We start from the raw sequence: 18,577 nt of genomic DNA, 5'->3' as shown, positions 1-18,577 counted from the left end.
TCATCCTCTTCTAGACATCACAGATAGCTTCAGACACCAGCTCTGAGATTTCTGAGTAGTCACTATTTCATTAAAAAAAGAAAAAATATTGAATGTAAAGTTTAAAATTGCAAATCATGTGCCAGCTGAATATTGTACAGAGAAGGTCAGCTGGAATGCTCAAACCCAACCCCTAATCATCATGAACAAGTGCCAAAAATCATAAATGTGTCCCATTCAGCTGCCAACAGTTTCAGCTGGCACTGCACATCTTGGTCACAATACAAAAATCTGTGGTATGGGAAGTGCAGACAGTGCAGCACAGCCGAAATAATAACATCTATCAGTATCACAGGTCTAGAAATCTGCAGAGTAAGTGCTACATCTGTTCAAAACCTCATGCCAAATCTCAGATCCCAGTCATTAGAACTTAAGCTGGAAGAAGATTAGGAAAAATATCTGTCACTACCTAAATGCCTCCAGATGATTTGGAGCTAGGAGGAGCATCATGGATGTGCCATAATTTCCTGTAAAGCACCCTGTATTCAGAAACACTGAGCCCAGGCTGGACTGGGCTATGCAGTTGCTGTATCCTTGTGTTCTGCTCAGGTTTAAGGTCCCGGTCCTGCAGGATTTATTCGCATGCTTTTCCTTATTTCTGCTCAGTCCTGACAAGTTCAATGGACCTGTTTGCATCTGAACTCCAGAACACACAGAGATCTCTGTGGGACCAGGAAAAGACAAGTTAATGTACTAGTATTGCTAGCCCATGTGTTTTTTTTTAAACTGATCCTAGCCCAAAGATAGAGAAAAGTGAAAGAGGTTTGAATAATGTTTTCAGTGTCACACATCTGTCACTGCTCAGTGCATAACAAAAAGTCATGCTGGAATCCATGGAGATTGAGACACACATAGTTTGGCAACACATAATAAATAAATAAATAAACAATAATAAATTCCTGATACCACATTAAACTAATTGACTCTGAAGAAGGAAAAGTGATTAGGAGATATAAAATTCTCACAGAAGAACACATAGCATGAATGAGCATTGCTATTTATTGCTCATATTCCTGCCTGCCTATTTTTGATACACAAGTGCTCTATTGCACACTAGCTGGACCTGCTACATAAAAATGTAAGAATGAAAACCCACTTTCTTCAGCTTCTATCGGGTTATTCAGAATAGAAGTAGATAAGGTGACAGCAATACAGATCCAACAAAGATGACAGCAATACAGATCAGAAATGAACAGGAAATTGTAGGATGTGATGATGAGCAAATCAGGGACAAAGCAATTTACCAGTTAAGGAGACCTAGGTTATGGCTGCTGCCCCTGGATGTTTCAGAGATTGTGAAAAAGTGAGAAGCAAACCCTGGGCTCGGGACCAAGCACTGAGAAAGCAGCACAGCATCTCTGCCTGCCTGCTGCCAGGGCAGGCACAGACAGCAGCAGATGAGCATTGCTACAGATGGATGACGAGGGGACCGGCTCTCGCAATTCAGGGATCACTATCGTGTGAATATTATCTACTATTGTGTGAGTATTATCTACAGTGGTGTACAGTTACGTTTTTGTAGTTTCGGTGACAGCCGGGGGTGTCTAGGACAGGAAGAAAGACTGACACATTTCCCCTCGCTGCTGGGGGGAGTGTGGCATGGCAACACCAGAGCTCCAATCGAGTTACAAGAAACAAATCTCCAGCAATAAATGGCAAAGTAGAGCTGCCTGACAGACTTTGGGAGGGACCAGGGTTGGCTGATGCAACCCCAGGGGTATAAAAGAGTGAGCATCCATCTTGAAGAAGAACTGAGCACATGGTGTCCATGAAGGTAGCTCCCGGCGCTGCAAATTCTTCCTTATGTAGTCCTTTTGTTGTATTTTTGTTACGGTTTAATAAACCTTTTAAATTTCCAAAGTGAACAGTTGTTTTTCACAGCACCTTTACAGTCTGAAGGGGTTCTGGTCATGTCCTTTTCTCAGAACCCTGGAGCAAAGCTGATAACCCTGCTGAGCTGTTTTGCCCTACTGAGCCCTCTCCCCGCGGGTGACTGTGGTCAGGAACAGCCTCAGCAAAGTCAATGAAAACCCTGCAGCATGGCAGAGTGAGCTCAGAGCAGACCAAACGAATGGTCAGGAATGGAAGCTCGTGAGGGAAGCATCACAGAAGCCTGGTCCAAGTCAAAGAGAAAGTGCAGCCTTCACTGCAGACACCGCAGGGCTCTCAGCTCCTGCCTGAGAAGGTGTGCACAGGCAGGCAGGGAGCTGAGGACGAGGATCTCTCCCCTGAGCTGCCGGCAGAGGCTGACCCAGGTAAAGCAGAGCTGGCAGTGTCCCCTTCCCTCACTGCCAGCACAGCTGAGCTCATACACCCAGGGTGTCCCAGGAAACTCCTCTCCCCCACACGGGACTCCCTGCTCTTGGACAAAGGGATCTTAAAAAAAACTTGACCCTATTCTTAACCCACAGGAGGCACAGTTTAAGTGCTTTGAAGTCTTCCATTTTGAAGTGAGAATGGGAGGGGAAGAGGGACAAGGAGGAAAGAGTTGTAGGAGTCACTGGGGCCATGGTGAAGGACACTCTGAGCTGATGTGGCCACAGATCACCCATCCAGAAATGCTGCCAGTGCTCTTTAACCTGATGGTCATGGCCAAAGGGAGATTTTAACACAACAGAACAAAACTCTTTCTTCTTGGTGGAAGAAGACCATTACTACCCTGTGTGCACAGGGAGGCCAACAGCAGCATTTTTTTTGACTTTGGTAGAAGTGAGATCATCAGGCACACTGCAATCCAGATAAAGAAAAAGTGGGGGATCAGGTGGGAGGGAGAACATGCACACATAAATAATTTCCAATCAAGTGCAAGACTTAACTGTGCCTCTTTTTCTCTACCCAGAATACTGCTTGTGGAGTAAACTAGGAAAGACCATATTAGATGAAACTGATAGGCTAGTAAAAGATGTAGTAATTACTAGAATTAACAAAACCACTTTCCTATCTGGGCAGGCAAAAGTGGATGGGATTTTCTTTGTGTCATTGAATGCAATTTTTAAGTTAAGTCTCACTCCAGGCATGCAAACCCCATCATTTTCTGCTTACATTATATCTGCAGCAAAAATAGCAAACCAGAAAATTAGTTTTGCAATATAAAAGCTCCCTAAAGGAAGGCACTGCTAACCTGAGTTACTGTGGGAACAAAAGGCTGATTTGGAAGTACTGGATGTGGAAACAATGACAGTTAAAGGAATGGCCTCAATGAAGTACTGGATTCTTCCCAGTGACACAAGAACAGCAGAAACTATTTCCCAAGAGTCAGGGATCCAGCTGCTTTCTGCTCTCGAGTTTTTGAGAATCAGTATTCCCCGGGATGATTTAATTTCTGAATGACTAGAACTGCTCTGTGACTCTTTCCCCTCTGCCAGGAGCAGCTGGGTGCAGCTGCTCTCCAGGCCTTGCTGAACTAAAAGTGTCCAGGTCTTGCTCACAAAGACAGACTTGAGCACAGTTCCACTGAACTTAGAGCCAGGACCTGCATGGAGTTGGAATGCAGTTGGGGAAAGTGCTCCTGCAGCAGAAGTGCAGCGCTCGGGAGTCTGGGAGGAGCAGGAGTCCCACTGCAGACAGCAGCAGCAGCCTGCAGGTGCCCCACAGCGCTGGCAGAAGCAGAGACTGGCTGCAGGGAGAATCCATGAGCACTCATTTTCAGCTCACCTGCTCTCCTTCCATATCAGCAAAGTTCTGGATTTAAACCAGGGGCAGAAAGAGGAAAATCTGCCTGACAACAACTATTTCCATTAAATGAGCCAATAGGAACCATTCCAGTCACTTCTGACCCATTTGGGACCTTCAGTGCTTTTTGGTCTCCAATAGTTTCTTTTCTAAATGTGCTAGAAAAGCTTCCTAGGACCTGTCATCTACTAAGCTAAAACCTTCCAGCATTCCCTGAGGCTCAGTTAAACTGAGTACTGAAGTGGATATGGACTTTTAGATGGCTCATAAACTTTTTAGATCTTTAGTTCTATTATTCCTAGTGGATGGTTTTATAAAGTGATTCAGGACCTCATGAGGAATTGCTCAAAACCATACAAGATATTATTAGCATGTGTCATGACTGGAAAACTCCTTTCACTGTGCTATTTTCTAAATGTTAAATTTTTCACTGTTGCTCTGTTTTCAGGAGAGCAGAGAAAATCTCAGTATTTGACAGGAAACAGATTTGTCCATGCTATTTTTTTTTGACCAAAAAAGTAAAGCACACAAATTCCCTCCTCAATATAACTCTTCTTTAATTTCAGAAAAATGTCAAGATTCCTATTAAAAACTCCACAGTCAAAGAGCAACTCAAAGCATAAGTCATCATCATAAATCAGACACCAAGAAATCACTTTACCAGCTTTGAAAGCAAATAAATTTTTCTTGGTAGAAGTAACCTTCATTGCCAAGGTGAACTGTTTTTCTACTAGTCTTTGGAGATATTTAATAAGATGTATGTACCCTTTTAAAATTCTCTTACACTGTTAACATGCATTTCATAAGGCCAACGAGGCAAAAAGAAAATCATAAAATGTCATTAGAGTATTTCCAGAAGCTCTGCAGATACCAAATTAGCAAGACTTGCATATTCAGACATAATACAATCAGCAGCAGCAGCATAGTCAGAACACTGTACTCAGATCTGTAGCTGCTTCCCACTCCATAATGAAATGGAAGGTAAACACAATTATCACTGCCTTCCTTCTGTTTACTGAAAAAAAAAGGTAAACTCCGTTGGATTCTGGTTTATAAGAGTCCAAGGAAGTTAAAATCCACAACACCAAATAAAACCTATCCATTTTCTAGACACAGAAATGGTTCAGAAATCAAAATGGGATTCATTTCAAGTCTGGTGCAGTGGTTAGACACACTGGTTAAGTACCTGCTTTTCTGTTAGGGGTTCCCTTATGTGTCTCTGAAAGAGGGTTCCTCAGACAGACTCCCTTGGCAGTGCAATTAGTCCTTAAGGACAGCAAGAATTAAATACAAATGCAACATGGAGCAGTGGAAGGAAACTCTGTCCAGCTGCCAGTTGGGTTTGCAGTGCTCAGGCTGCAGCTGCTGTTTGGCAGTGAGCACAGAGCAGCTCCAGCCCTGGGGTGGGCAGTGCAGGAGGGGCTGAGCAAAGCTCTGGCACCACCAGCTCTGCTCTGTGCCAGCTGCTCAGGAGTACCTACACTCCCCACTTAGGTCTGGTCCACAGGAGAAATGTGAATTTCAGACTGTCTCTGAATCTCTCATGTAATTTCCATGCCTTTTTTCTTTGAACTGTGCCTCTGAGACCTTTTCAGCTCAATGCACGTGTCTGCAGACAGCAAACACATACTATATGCTCCCCTGGAGATTTAGCTTTTATTTCCTCTTTATTGTTAGCTTAACAAGACTAAAAGCACACTCTTTTGCTCGAAAAGGAAAAGGAAACCATATAAACCTCATTTTGCCCCAAAACTATATAAGCTTCTCCATGCAGCATCTTTAGCCTAACAAAAATATTAATGAAGCTCAGCTTCAGCATCTGTGTTTGATTCTCTCACTGCCTTACAGCTGACGTATTTTTTCTAAACCCATCCTTTTCTGCCTATTCATTTATGAAAAGAATAGTGTTCCTATGAGTGCTGTGCATGGTAAAAGATGACAGTTTGCTGACTTACTACTTCTCCAGCAGATGAGGTTGTTTGTTTGTATTTACCTCAGTGCATTTAGACAACCAACTCTGGAGGAAAAGCTCTGGGGATCTACACAAGAACTTCCTGACTGGCTGCACTTCCACTAAAACAAGAAGGACTTCCAAAATGGAGTGTGAACCTTTTTCTCACACAGAAGCTTTGGCATTTTAGCTATCTTGTTTATATACAGGCAACTGTCCCCAGCGTGTATGCACAGGATTAAATCAGAAAAGCTTATTCCTGCATAGGAAACTAATCTGATAAAAGGCAATCTGATTCTAATTTGACAAATTATGAACTTCACAACTATCAATTTGTCATATATATGTATTTGTAAAAATATAAACTAACATATTTTTGCCTACAGACTTTGTTCCTGGCATGAAAACTTATGCATTTGGAGACTCTAAAAGTGCTGTTCTGAGAGGAATGATCTCTTCAGTTCCCAAATTATCCCCTACCACTGTCAGGCTTGGAAGTTCTGCTGATCTACATATTCAAATTGCACCTGTCATGCTCATGACCACTTTTCTTCTTACATGTGAGGACACATGATTTCAGAAGCTTGCACTCCCTCTGGGATTGGCATAAATAGATGGATCTGAAAACAGTTCTGTTCCTGTGGCTGTGGGAAATCTCACACATACTGCTGCCTTTGGAATTGCACAAGTTACAGCATAGGGATCACACATAACTGTTTTCATAAAATCAGAAAGAAAGAATTAGAGCAGCCTTACTGATATAAAAGCTGATGGCAACATGTCCTGCAGGTGCAGAAAGGAAAGTAATGTGAACTTGAGAGAACACTTCACTTGACAACAAAAGCTGAGAAAGAAATAATCGCTCTTCTCTCCCCTCCGTCAAAAATTCAGCTGCTGAGTGTTTTTGTGAGCAAAATGAGAGATGGCAACTCTTCCTTGGTTTATTTCCAACAGAAGACAACAAGATGCTGCTTTTCTTGCTCAAATTGCTCCCTTTGAACCTCCCAACAGAGTCACATCCCTCTTGGGCTGTGAGCAATTTTGTCTTTCAGCTTTACTCTTTGGCCTTAATGCCAGTGTTACCAACAGGACACGAACACCCAGGTGTTTGCCACAGTGTGTTGTTTGTGCCACAGGGAAGTGTGATGTGGACTGTGTACCACATCCAAATTATTGTCAAGCAATACTGAGCCCCACAATCACTTCAAGCAAGATTATAAACAAAGCAAAGAAAACCAAACCAACACCAATTCAGCAGTTGAAGACCAGATTCTGAAGAAATTCTTGCCTTGTGAGAGAACTACAGTACACGGAGTTAGAAAAAGAAAACAGAAATGCTTGAATAGTTTGAGTACCTAAAATGTTAGGAAGAACCTTATGGAAGACAAATATAACAGAAGGCACCATCACTCTTGTCAAACCTGCAGCAGCAGTTATTTTGTAATTTCTTCAATTTACAACCACTTCATAGATCCCCTCCTAGGACACCACCTCCCCACTTCTTACCTTCACAGAATTCACAGAATCACAGAATTACTGTGTTGGAAGAGACCTTAAAGGTCATTGTGTCCAACCTATTCCCTAGCACCTCAACTAAACCATGGCACCGAGTGCCACCAGTCTTTTTTTAAACACATCCAGGGATGGTGGTTCCACCACCTCCCTGGACAGACCATTCCAGTACTTTATCACCCTCTGTGTGAAAAACTTTTTTCTAATATCTAACCTATATTTTCCTTGACGCAGCTTGAGACTGTGACCTCTCATTCTGTCAGTTGCTGTCTGGTGACAGAGACGGACCCCCACCTGACTACAACCACCCTTCAGGAAGTTGTAGAGAGTGATAAGGTCACCTCTGAGTTTCCTTTTTTCCAGGCTAAACAACCCCAGCTCCCTCAACTGTTCCTCATAGGCTTGTGTTCCAAGCTCCTCACCAATCTTGTTGCCCTCCTCTGGACATGCTCCAGCATCTCAACATCCTTCCTAAACTGAGGGGCCCAGAACTGGACACAGCACTCAAGGTGTGGCCTCACCAGTGCCGAGTACAGGAGGAGAATGACCTCCCTGCTCCTGCTGGCCACACCATTCCTGATCCAGGCCAGGAGCCATTGGCCTTGGCCACCAGGGCACACTGCTGGCTCATGTTCAGCTGGCAGTCAACCAGTACTCCCAGGTCCCTCTTTGCCTGGGCACTGTCCAGCCACACTGTCCCCAGCCTATAACGCTGCAGGGGCTATTGTGGCCAAAATACAGGACTCAGCACTTGGACTTAATAAACTTCATCTTGTTAGACTCTGCCCATCTATCCAATTGTTCCAGGTCTCCCTGCAGAGCCTTCCTGCCCTTCCTTCAGGCTCCTAACAGAATGAACCAGGTAGAGAGCACCAGTAACCATACAGTACCAAAGCCTGCTTTTACAGGTAGGGAAAAGAAGAAATGGGACATTGGGAAAAGGAGGAGCTGAAGGGAAATTTAAGAATTAAGCTTCTTTTCAATCCCAGGTAGAAGACATGTAAGCCTTCTCTGCTTCTCAGTTTTACTCAGCATCCAGTAAAAAAAAATATTAATGCAAGCTACAATTGTCAATCAGAAGAAAAAAAGCAATGGGAAACATGCCTGCCCTTTACACAGCCTTTAAGTTTGTTAATCGAAAGGCAAAAAGAACACAGCATGAAAAGTGCTTTAGACTGTTGTGTAGACTAAAATGTGGCCTATATCCCAGTAAATCCTTACCTTTCATTGTGCTTCTATGTTGTCAGTGTAAGCCACAGCTTGGGCTGTGTCACACGAGCAGCCATGCTCAGTTGGCCTCCCAGCCCTGTCTGTATGGTGCAGAGATGTTCTGCTGCTTGCAGAGCAGACTGAGCACTCACTGAGCCGTGTCCTGCTCACCCTGCAGCTCCTGCCCTGGTCACCTCCTGGGCAGCGAGGGAGGAGCTCAAGCACAGCCCCAGGCCCAACTTGCTCTGCAGTTTGGATGTGCCCTGCTAACAGCCCTGAGCCACCACTGTCATTGCAACTTCATTTAATTTACACCACCTTCACTAGACTCTGCTGTAGAGTTGTCAATCAAAAGGACAATCGGTCCATTAAGGCTGCCACCAGTCAAATGCAATTTTGGATAACTCAGAGGAGGTGAACTCACTCACTGTATGAATCCTGACAAATTGTCTATCACTTCCTTCCTTCCTTTTGCATTTTTTTAAGTCACAATGTGAGCTGTTTCTTGCATTTCTAGTAATCCTATTAACTTCCAAAGTGATGCAGCATGGGAGCCCAGTCAATCAGCCAGTCAGTGAGAATTAATGGCCAGTGGAAAGGCTGCCTGTGATAGATTGAGCTTTCATGAAAGAAAATTGGAAATGCAGGTGAAAGAGTCAATGGAGTAAGCTGCAGTAGCCTGGGGCCCTGCCAACAACTGAGTGAAAAATAGCTACAAAACACTGTACAGCTCCCTGCAATGCCCTGGCCCTCAGGCCATGTACCAAGCAGATTGCTCAGGCCACAGAAGAACAAGGTCTGGTATCAACACATAGTTACCAACCTCAGGTGGGGCTGCTAACTCATTAGTGGAATGAAGCTGGGGGAAGAAGAAGATGAAGCACTGTGTTTTGGAGAAGATCCAAACCATCTCCGAGCCTTTTCTGTATGGGTGGGGAGGCTTATGGAAGGCCACAGAACACAGAGTCCTTCACCACAACTCACTCTGCGTCTGCTCACCTCAATGTCAGTTAATAGAAACTGATGGCAGCTTTTCTAGCAGAACACACCAGAGATAAATGCAAAGTTTCCCTTCTTTTGGCAGCAAACCAATCAGCAAATCAGCAATCAGCAAAACAAATCATCCAGATCTGAGATGGAACTTCAAGGCCTCGGTCAAACTGGAAGGCCAAGGCAGTTTGATTGCAGCTCTCTAGTCCTCTGCATTTGAAGCAAAAATCTTCTAGTTTTGGCTGCTTGAATGCATTCTGCGTTCTTCATTGATGCATTCAAATAGAAAAGCACGAATCTCCAAATCTGACAGGTGGTTCTGGAAGATAATCCTCCTTCCAATAGGAGCAATGGGAACAAACCTAACTAGTTCAGATGCACAAACCCTTAGAGGAATGTTTGAAAGCCAGGATTTGGTTGTCTAAAACAACAGAGGATAAGGTGTATGGGTTTCCCAGGGTTACCTGTAGGCAGACCACAGTCATACAAGAGCTTTTATTGTTACACAAAAGCAAAAGAAACACAACTGACCTCATTCTAGGCCTTCTACACTTATATATTTTGTGATTCTTGATGCTGTGCATTAAAACAGTGCACACAGTACCAAGAATAAAAGGACCAACTTTATCCCTCTCACAAGTAAGATTTTCTTGGCCCTGTAATGAAGAGAAGCAGATAAAGATGGCTTGTGATGCTCTTTAGTTTCACCGACACAGTCCAATATGATTAGATTCTGTAAATGAAGTGTGCAGGGGTGTCTGCTGACTCCATTACTTCTGAAGAGATTCACTTGTATCCAAGGATAAGTTTTCACCACAAAAACAAAACAAAAATTGCAAACAAACAAACAAACAAAACAACAACCCAAAACTAAACCAAACCAAAATAAAAAAAACCCAAACCCTCCATGCTTGGTTGTTTTTTTTCTGCACATTCCAAGTGATTTCAAGCAAGAGATGTAAATATTCCAGTTCTGGAGTCTAATTTCTGTAGGAGTGAATCAAATTACCTTTTGGAAGTGACTTCTGGCTAGCACTCTACTTAATTCATTCTGTCAGCATGTGCTTTAGTGCTTTGTGTGGGAGACTGACTTTGTCCAAGACTGATGCTCTCTCCTCTGTAAATTGAATCCACTGATGCATAATTGAGCCCTTGACTATATCAAGCATTTGCTTCACCAGACCCTTTTCTTGCTTACTTTTGCTATATTTGCTCTGTGAAAAATATGCTGTTTTCATTCTAGGGAATGAAAAATTGAGATGCGTGCTGAGCATGCTTGGAGCCCTGCAGAAGTAGGTAATATTTGATACATGTCAAGTAACACCTTTGATTTCTATTTTGCTACTCCTTTTGTTTTTTACAAAATGCTTTTAAGCGAATTTTATCAGAAGAAAAAAACCCAAAAAACCAGTTAGTGTTTGTGTTGAAATAGTAATTATTCTGGTTTTGGAAAGACAAGAGCCAGGCTGACTCCATAGCATCCTGTGAACCTGTGTGTCTCTTACAAAGCTCAGGGGGCTGCTCTTGGGGAAGTAACCAACAGTCTGGAGCCTTTTGGCAGAGCCCACTCAGCATCCTGTGGTGCTCATTGACTGTACAGCACCCACAGCACACACCCTGTCCCACACCTCAGATACTTCATCTGGAAAATGAGGGAATGTTTGCACTTGATGAATAAGTATCCCACGGGGAAGCCAGTTTCCTTGCCCCTCTGGCTGTGCTAATTAATAGCATGTCACGACTGGGTTTTACTCATTCAGAGAGAAGCACAGAACAGCAGGATTGCCATTCTAAGTGCCATTCATCTCTCTGCTGCTGAACTTCCAGGCTTTGTTCCAAAGGGGTTTGAAAGATGTTAGGAAGCAGCTGCTCAGAGCTAATGCCTGACAGGCACAAGTGTCCGAGCAGGCTGAGCCAGGTGTGGCAGCCCCAGCACAGAGCCCTGCCCCGTGGCTGCCCTGCTAGCATCGCCTGCACTCAGCTGTAATCCCAGTCTCTGTTGCATCTGAACTGTCAGAAAGACTGCCTGCTTTTCTGTGTATGGTGAAATGTGGAAAGGCACCAAGGTGCCACAAGCACCATGCAAAATGGATCAGATAACAAGAACGGAGGAAGCAAAAATCAAGTTTTAGCCAACACACCTATTTGGAGAAGCATATTTGTGGCCAAACATCACCACGCCTTTTGACAGAAGGGGGGGCTGAGAGGACAGAACAGTTTGAAGTAATGGTACAGGAAAGCCAGACCATTACTGCAGGAATGGCTTGTAACACTCTTTAAACTCTTTTTGCTGTTATCAAGAACTATGTGACTGTGTTATCCTGGAACAGAAAAGCTTATTCCACAAGCATAGTATAATTACACTTCACTTAGATATAATGGAAATTCTGCTAAAACCTTTGAAGATCTCGTTAATCTTTCCTGCTTAATTTACACCAGCTTTGTAATTCTGGAGAATTTCAAACCTAGTGTTTGAAAGAGAGGACAGTGCTGAGGTTACTCTGATGCAGTTTACCAGCTCACTTAGAAACTGTATTTGGCCTAGACTTCCTGCATGATCTGGCCAAGCTGCTCCCTGCCCATCTTGCAGAGAGAGAAGAATATTCTTCCTTCACCAGTTGGTGTCTCCATGTGGGACACTACAAATGGATGCTCCTTGAAGCAGGGCTGATGCTCCAGAGTATACACTCAGTGCAACAGGACTCTGATTTTTAACCATTTAAAACCTAAGAGTGTGTCACAGTGTATATAACAACAATCACCTCTGGGCAGGGGTTTTCTGTTTGACAAATCTCTGCTTATCAGCAGCATTCATCTCCGTAAGAAGATGTGATCTTGAACCTTTGCACAGGAAATAAAAGAAGTAATAACAAAGAAAATTGAATAATAAGTAGAAATAATTTCAAATAAAACAATCCACAGCTAAACTTGTGGAAACAACTGTGCTTGGAATTCTATGTTGAACATACAGAAGTTTGCCATCATTGTACATTTTTAGGTTTCCTTTGTTGAGTTTTGTCAAGAATGTATCTGTGGTATTTTTACAACACTGATGTCACTGGCACATGTAAGCTATCTCATGACTGTCATTCATAACAAAATGGGGACAGGTTGTTACAAGTTTATCTTTTTCTGGAAGCCCTTGGGTTTCTCTGCACCAGTTAGGCAGATTGGTTTTGACATGTGGGTTGCAGTTGCAGATGCCAGTCACAGAGCAGCAGAGAGCTGCAGAGCAGCCTCTGCCATCCCTCCAGCTCTAGAGGTCACTGCACAACCAGGATTACGTTCAGTACTGGCTCCAGAGCCCTGACTCACCCACAGCTGAACAGACCCTGTGTCTCAGGGCAAGTTCACATTCCTAAGTTTTTCAGATTCTCCCTACATGTATAATTAATATCATATTCTGCACTTTGCTTTATAGGAGTCCTCAAAAAAAGCATATTCAGAAGGCATTCAAATGAAGGCTGCTGTGAAAAAATAGTAAGAGTACTACCAGATAATACAAAGTTTCTACATTTACTAAATGTTTTGGGTTTTTTTTGATGTTGTTGTGTGGGGGTTTTTGTTTTGGTTTTTGTTTGGTTTTTGTATGTTTGTTTGTTTGTTTGTTTTTTAAATGAAGTTAATGCAGAGAAGCTTTCTGCAGGTATAAAGTACCCAACCTGGAATAACTGTAAATCAATATGTACTGGAGCAGGACCCTAGGATGTGATTTCCAAGTCCTGCAGCAGAAAGGAGTAAATTATTTGCAAAAGTACTGCGTAAAATGTAGCTGAATTACACTGCAGAAAATCTGTTCCCAAGCTCTTAAAAGCCCAGTAAAGGTCATTACAATTGATTTAATGTCATCCTTTGCTTACTGTGTTTTCACTGCACAGGACTGCACAGGACACAACACAGCAGCAGCTGGTGGGTGAAATCAGATGAGACCTTTCCTAGGCTGAAACACAATCAGCTCCATTCCCCACCTTAATGTCTATGTACACATAGGAGAAGAAACATTCATATGAGTCTCAGAAGTATTAGAAAGATCTAGAGAAAAAATAGCAAGTTTCCAGTTTCCTCAAGTATCTTTCCACTTTTCTGCTGTGTTGAAGATGGACAGTCCTGATGCATTATTTACAGTGCTGTTGGGAATGCCCTGGAGCCAAAGAAAGCATATTGTGGGCAAGAGAACTGCTGCTGCAGAGCTTGTGTCGTGGAGGCAGAGCAGAGCAGGGCAGCCGTGGCTTCAGATGGCACCACAGCAGTACAGGCACAGCTGAGGCTTTTGGGGGTAACAGAATTATTATTTCTGGAAGGAATCCAATACTCATAAAGCAAGATATTTCTCAAAGGCACAAAGAAGCATAAAGGCTCAGCTCCCTCCTTTAAGAATTCTAACTTTCCATTATTTCCTTTATTTTGTGGGCTTGCCTCTACATATATTAATTGTAACTCTCTTTCTTCTGCAAAACAAGCCTATTCTCTGACCAGACTTTCTTCTTGTCCTGGTTTAGGGCAAATTTGGGACAAAACCTCTAAAAGTGCCCCCCACTCAAGAAAGCAAACCCACACAGCCCCTCCCCCCAATTGGTTCAGGTAGAATTTCTCAGAGAGAAGTGGAAGAAACCTGTTGATTTAACAGGCAGAGCACTCCCCAGCACAAAAAATGAACACTAGCAGATGACAAAGCTCATTTGCTGCTCTGAAGAGATGACAGCTTCAGAAAGTCTCTCTGTGGCTGGTTGCTCTGTTATCAGTCCCTCTGGCACTGGGAAAGGCTGCTGCCCAGAGTAGGTCACAAAGTGAAAGCTCTCCCTGCTCCTCGGGTCCCGGTCCGGAGCAGGTTCAAACAGGTCCAAGAAAAGGGAGAGACAACCAGGTGAAGTAAAACTTGGACTGCCTCAGCTAGCTAAAGTAACCAAAAGGCAAAGGAGCGCTGTGTTGAGCCCCGTCCGTGCCCAGACAGCACAGAGGATTCTGTGTTCCAGCAGACTCTACAGGAGTGAGTGCAGACTTTGATAACCGACTCCTTGCTTCTTCTTCCACCTTCGCTCTCCCAGCCCCTCTTGAAGGCACAGAATATAATATCCAGCATAAACAGAACAATGACTGGGGATACGAGCATCATAACATCACCCTAGGACACCTCTCCAGCTTTCTTCCGAAACTGTCCTCCTCTACTCAAATACAGCACTACTCCCTCTTCTTCCAAATCCACCATGTCAAATATCTCACAGGAATATGCTTTCAGATTGGCTCCAAGTTAAAAAAGCACACTAATATAAGTATTTTAGTCTTATTGTCTATAAGTTATCTTTTCCTCAGTGTTACAATGCATTAGGATCCAGTTGCTTGGCAAGGATCAGATGCTGCAGTGGTTTTTGCTGTTACTGCGACTACAAAGAACAGCTGAAAGGATCAACAAAAGCTGTACTGCTCACAGAGGTGGCATTTAGATTTTAAACTCAAGACAACAGGAAACATCCACCTCCCTCTGGCACAGCATCAAGAAATCTGCTGGCACTTGACAAACAAATGCAATAACAACAACAGCAGCAGCAGCAACTTCACCAGTAGGGATCTGCCTGAGCTTTTATGCTTCTTTCTGCCTTCCCTGTGCCTGAGAACCTGGTGGGAGGTAAGCCCTGAGGCAGCATCACAAACTGTGAGCAAAAGGCTGAGGATTCTAAGGATAAAGCTGAGGGAAGAGCACTTTGCACACGTGTGAGTACAGGCCCAGCACAGACCTGTCCAATTCTCAGCCAGGGCATCCAAGAGCTGCTGCACCAACAGCAGTGCCAAGAACTCTCCTTTGAGTGCTCAAATGTTTTCAGCCTTGGGCTTTGAGAGAAGATTCATTTCTCCTTCTGTATTTCCCTACTTAATTTCTTATTTTCAGGTGGCTGGTTTGAGACATGGTGCCTTGGTAAATATAACAATATAAAATATTTCAGTCAGACATTGAAATGAATGACAGAACAATAACTCAAGGCTAGTACATTGTTTCCTCTTCAGCCATGTCCTCAGTAGCAAAGCCTGGAACAAAGCACTGTAATTCATACTCTCAAATTACTATGGAAATTATATATACCGGAATTAAATTATACACTAATATGTTAATGCCAGTAGTCAATCCGGGTTTATTTACTACTCAGTTATTTGTGGTCTTTTCTGTACAGATCTGTGAGAAGTTGATGTAAAGCTGCAGGGTATTTTGAAACTAGAAATTTTATCAAGCCTATATATTTGTGTTCTGAGTTTTTTAAACTGTAATTTTGACATTAAAGAAATATTTGAACCTGTAAGTGGGATTTTTAAAATAAAGATATTCTCTCTCTTTATTAAGTGACCAAATATGATCAGGAGGGCTGGCAGATGAGATTCAAAGCCTCTCAAGCATAATAAAAACCTGACTTGTTTTTTTTTTTTTACCATTTTTTCACTCTTTTTTTGCCTACTGTTAAAAAAACCCCAAGACGTTAGATGCTAGCTCTATTGCTACTGGCTTAAAAGCATAAGGATCCCAACCTTACTGACATTTCACTTCTCAAGATCACTCCAAGGGTTTACCCTCAAGTGAACTACATGAACAAACCTAGCACACGATGAAAAGTCTGCATCTCAGGAGCAGGTGCAACTCCAGCTCTGAAGGGGTCATGCCAAAGCTGAATGAGCACATGAAAGCCTGCAGCTCCAGTGAAATGAAGCTTTAATGTTGCAGTTTGCTCTTAGCAAGTCATTTTGGTGAAGCTGGCCAAAGCTTTTTAAATGTAAGGGCATTTCTGCATGTTGATTAGCAGCCAGCAGCTATAAGCATGGAAATGCCATTTGAAACACTCAGAGCATAATTCACATGTATTAGTTGCAAAACCTAATCAGGATTGCAACGCTTGAGAGAGTAAATCAAACACATGTCATAAACTTCTCCAATGAGTTATGTCCAGCATTTTACAGGAGCTGGGCAAACATTAGTGCTAAAATAAGAGTGCAGTCCAATGTAGGCTCTCACATCCACAGAGCTAACACAAGTCCATTTATATTCAGAGAAGACATATTTCATTCTGGAGTTTATCTGTTATGTAACATAAGAAATGCCGCCTAATGAGGACTGACCTAATTTCAAAAATGGAGAGAGCAAACTCTGTGTGCTTCTCCTCTCACTGCTCATTAGCAAGTGCCTTCCTCTCCAACAGCCCCCTACCAAACCAGTAAAACATGTGGCTGATAAAGGCATTTTTTTCACTATCCCAATTGGTTAGCAGTAACTCTAAATTGCTCAGGGGAAAACAAACACCACCAGCAGCCTCCCCTGCTCCTGAAGCTCAGGGGCTTCTTGATACCCATCCTCATAGCAGGGGCCAGAGGAGTGTTCAGAGCCCCTGTCTGGGGAACCTCAGTTACCTGTAGTTACTTCAGCAGCATTAATACATGATAAGGAGGAGATAACTCTGCAAAGGAAATTAAAATATTTCTCTGATTGCATTGAAAATTCAGCTCCACTTGAAAAAAATCACTGATGCTGGGAAAAAAAAAAAAAAAAGAAGATCTGCTTGTCTCAAATGGCTCCTAAATTAGAAGCTTGTCATCGAGGCTGATTTAATGAAATATTTCAGAAGCAGAGATCATGACTGCACAGCAAAAACACTTCATCAAAGGGAGTCTGACTGGTAATGCATCTACATCCTAAAAATAAAAGATATAGCCAAGGTGAAAGGGGAAATGAAAGCTGTTGGGGTGGAGGCAGTGTGTCCAAAATCATGCTGCAGACCCAAGCCAGTTCTACAATTGGTGTCCTGACTCTGCTCAAGCAGGCCTGAAGGGCTACTGCTCACTGCATAATCTTCCTTCAGCTGGTCATGTGTGGATTAAACTAAACACCGTACATGCAATTTCTGAATAAAAACCCTTTTTGTTTTTCATATAACCAATGTCTTCCATATATACCTGGAAACCTTACCTAGAAATACACCTGGAAAACTTGCTTTTGCTCCTATAAAAATTCACCCCTGGAAATGTATCACACATCTTTCTATACTCAATAAGCTTTAAGTTTGTACATTTCTATTTATTTTCTCTACTGTTTCTGTGACTTTTTTTTTTCATAACACAGATACTGTATGAAGAAAAAATAGAAGAAGCTAAAATGCTTTATCATGAAATGATTAAAGTTCTCAGGATTAGGGAGCTCCTGAATTATCTGAAATTACTTCTTCTGTGAAATTCCCTCTTCTGTGTGTCTCAAGTAATTCTCTTTATGGTATACACAATGAAACTGCAACTGAATCAGACTAATAAATGATTAGTTGCATGAAAAGCTACTGGATAAACAGCCAATATTCAGACCAGCAATGCAAAAAGAAACATTAGTGCATTTCTCACTGCCTCTTATTACACAAGTAAAAAACAGGGGTGGTCTACTCTTTTCACATCTGGCAAAAAGGAAGGTTAACAGAGTCATAGTATGAATACAGTAATTGAGTAAGACAGCTCTTTCATATTTATGGGCAAAAACAGTAAAACATTGATTTTAATCCTGTGGGCTCTATAAAGCACAGCTCTAGATACCAGGGTGAGCACTCATGTAACTACTGTTACAAATGAAAATTTGTCCAGCCAAATGAAAATAAAAAAATAAAATATTTATTTTTCAATCAAGTTCTATCTAGCCAGTCACAAGGAAAGAACAGAGCTGAGCCTGGGGTCGGCCCTGGGTGTGCAACAAGGAGTCAGCCTCAGCAGAGGTTTTCTCCTATGCCCACACACCTCCATCCTGGCACAAGCGGTTTTTATAGGGAAAATTCCACTTGAGGCCAAGATTTTGGCAGTAAGTCTTTTCTTCCATTCAGAGTCCATAGGTAAATAAGATTTTATTTTTTGGTGATGAAGAAGAACAATTCAATGTCAGGAGTTGTTGAATCCCTTGATGAAGTTTACGGGAACGCTGCATTCCCATGGATCTGCCCGAGGATTTCCATGAGATCCATCCCGGGTCTTTCTGGCGATGATCAGTGCCTGGGGTCCCGGATCTCTCCAGCCATGGCTCATCCCTGGCTGAGCCACATCTTTTTATGTGTAAATTGGGTTTCAACATAAACCAGGTTTCACCTGTGAGGGTGGGGGGGACTCCTAATACAAATATGTATACTCCAACTAATATTCAATATCACATAGATCATATTAGAAATGGCGTGAATTTTATCTACTACACATAACACTACC

Source organism: Lonchura striata, chromosome 10 (genome assembly GCF_050655825.1).
Source record: "Lonchura striata isolate lonStrDom1 chromosome 10, ASM5065582v1, whole genome shotgun sequence".
Classification (NCBI taxonomy): Eukaryota; Metazoa; Chordata; class Aves; order Passeriformes; family Estrildidae; genus Lonchura; species Lonchura striata.
This window is presented reverse-complemented; position numbering follows the sequence as displayed.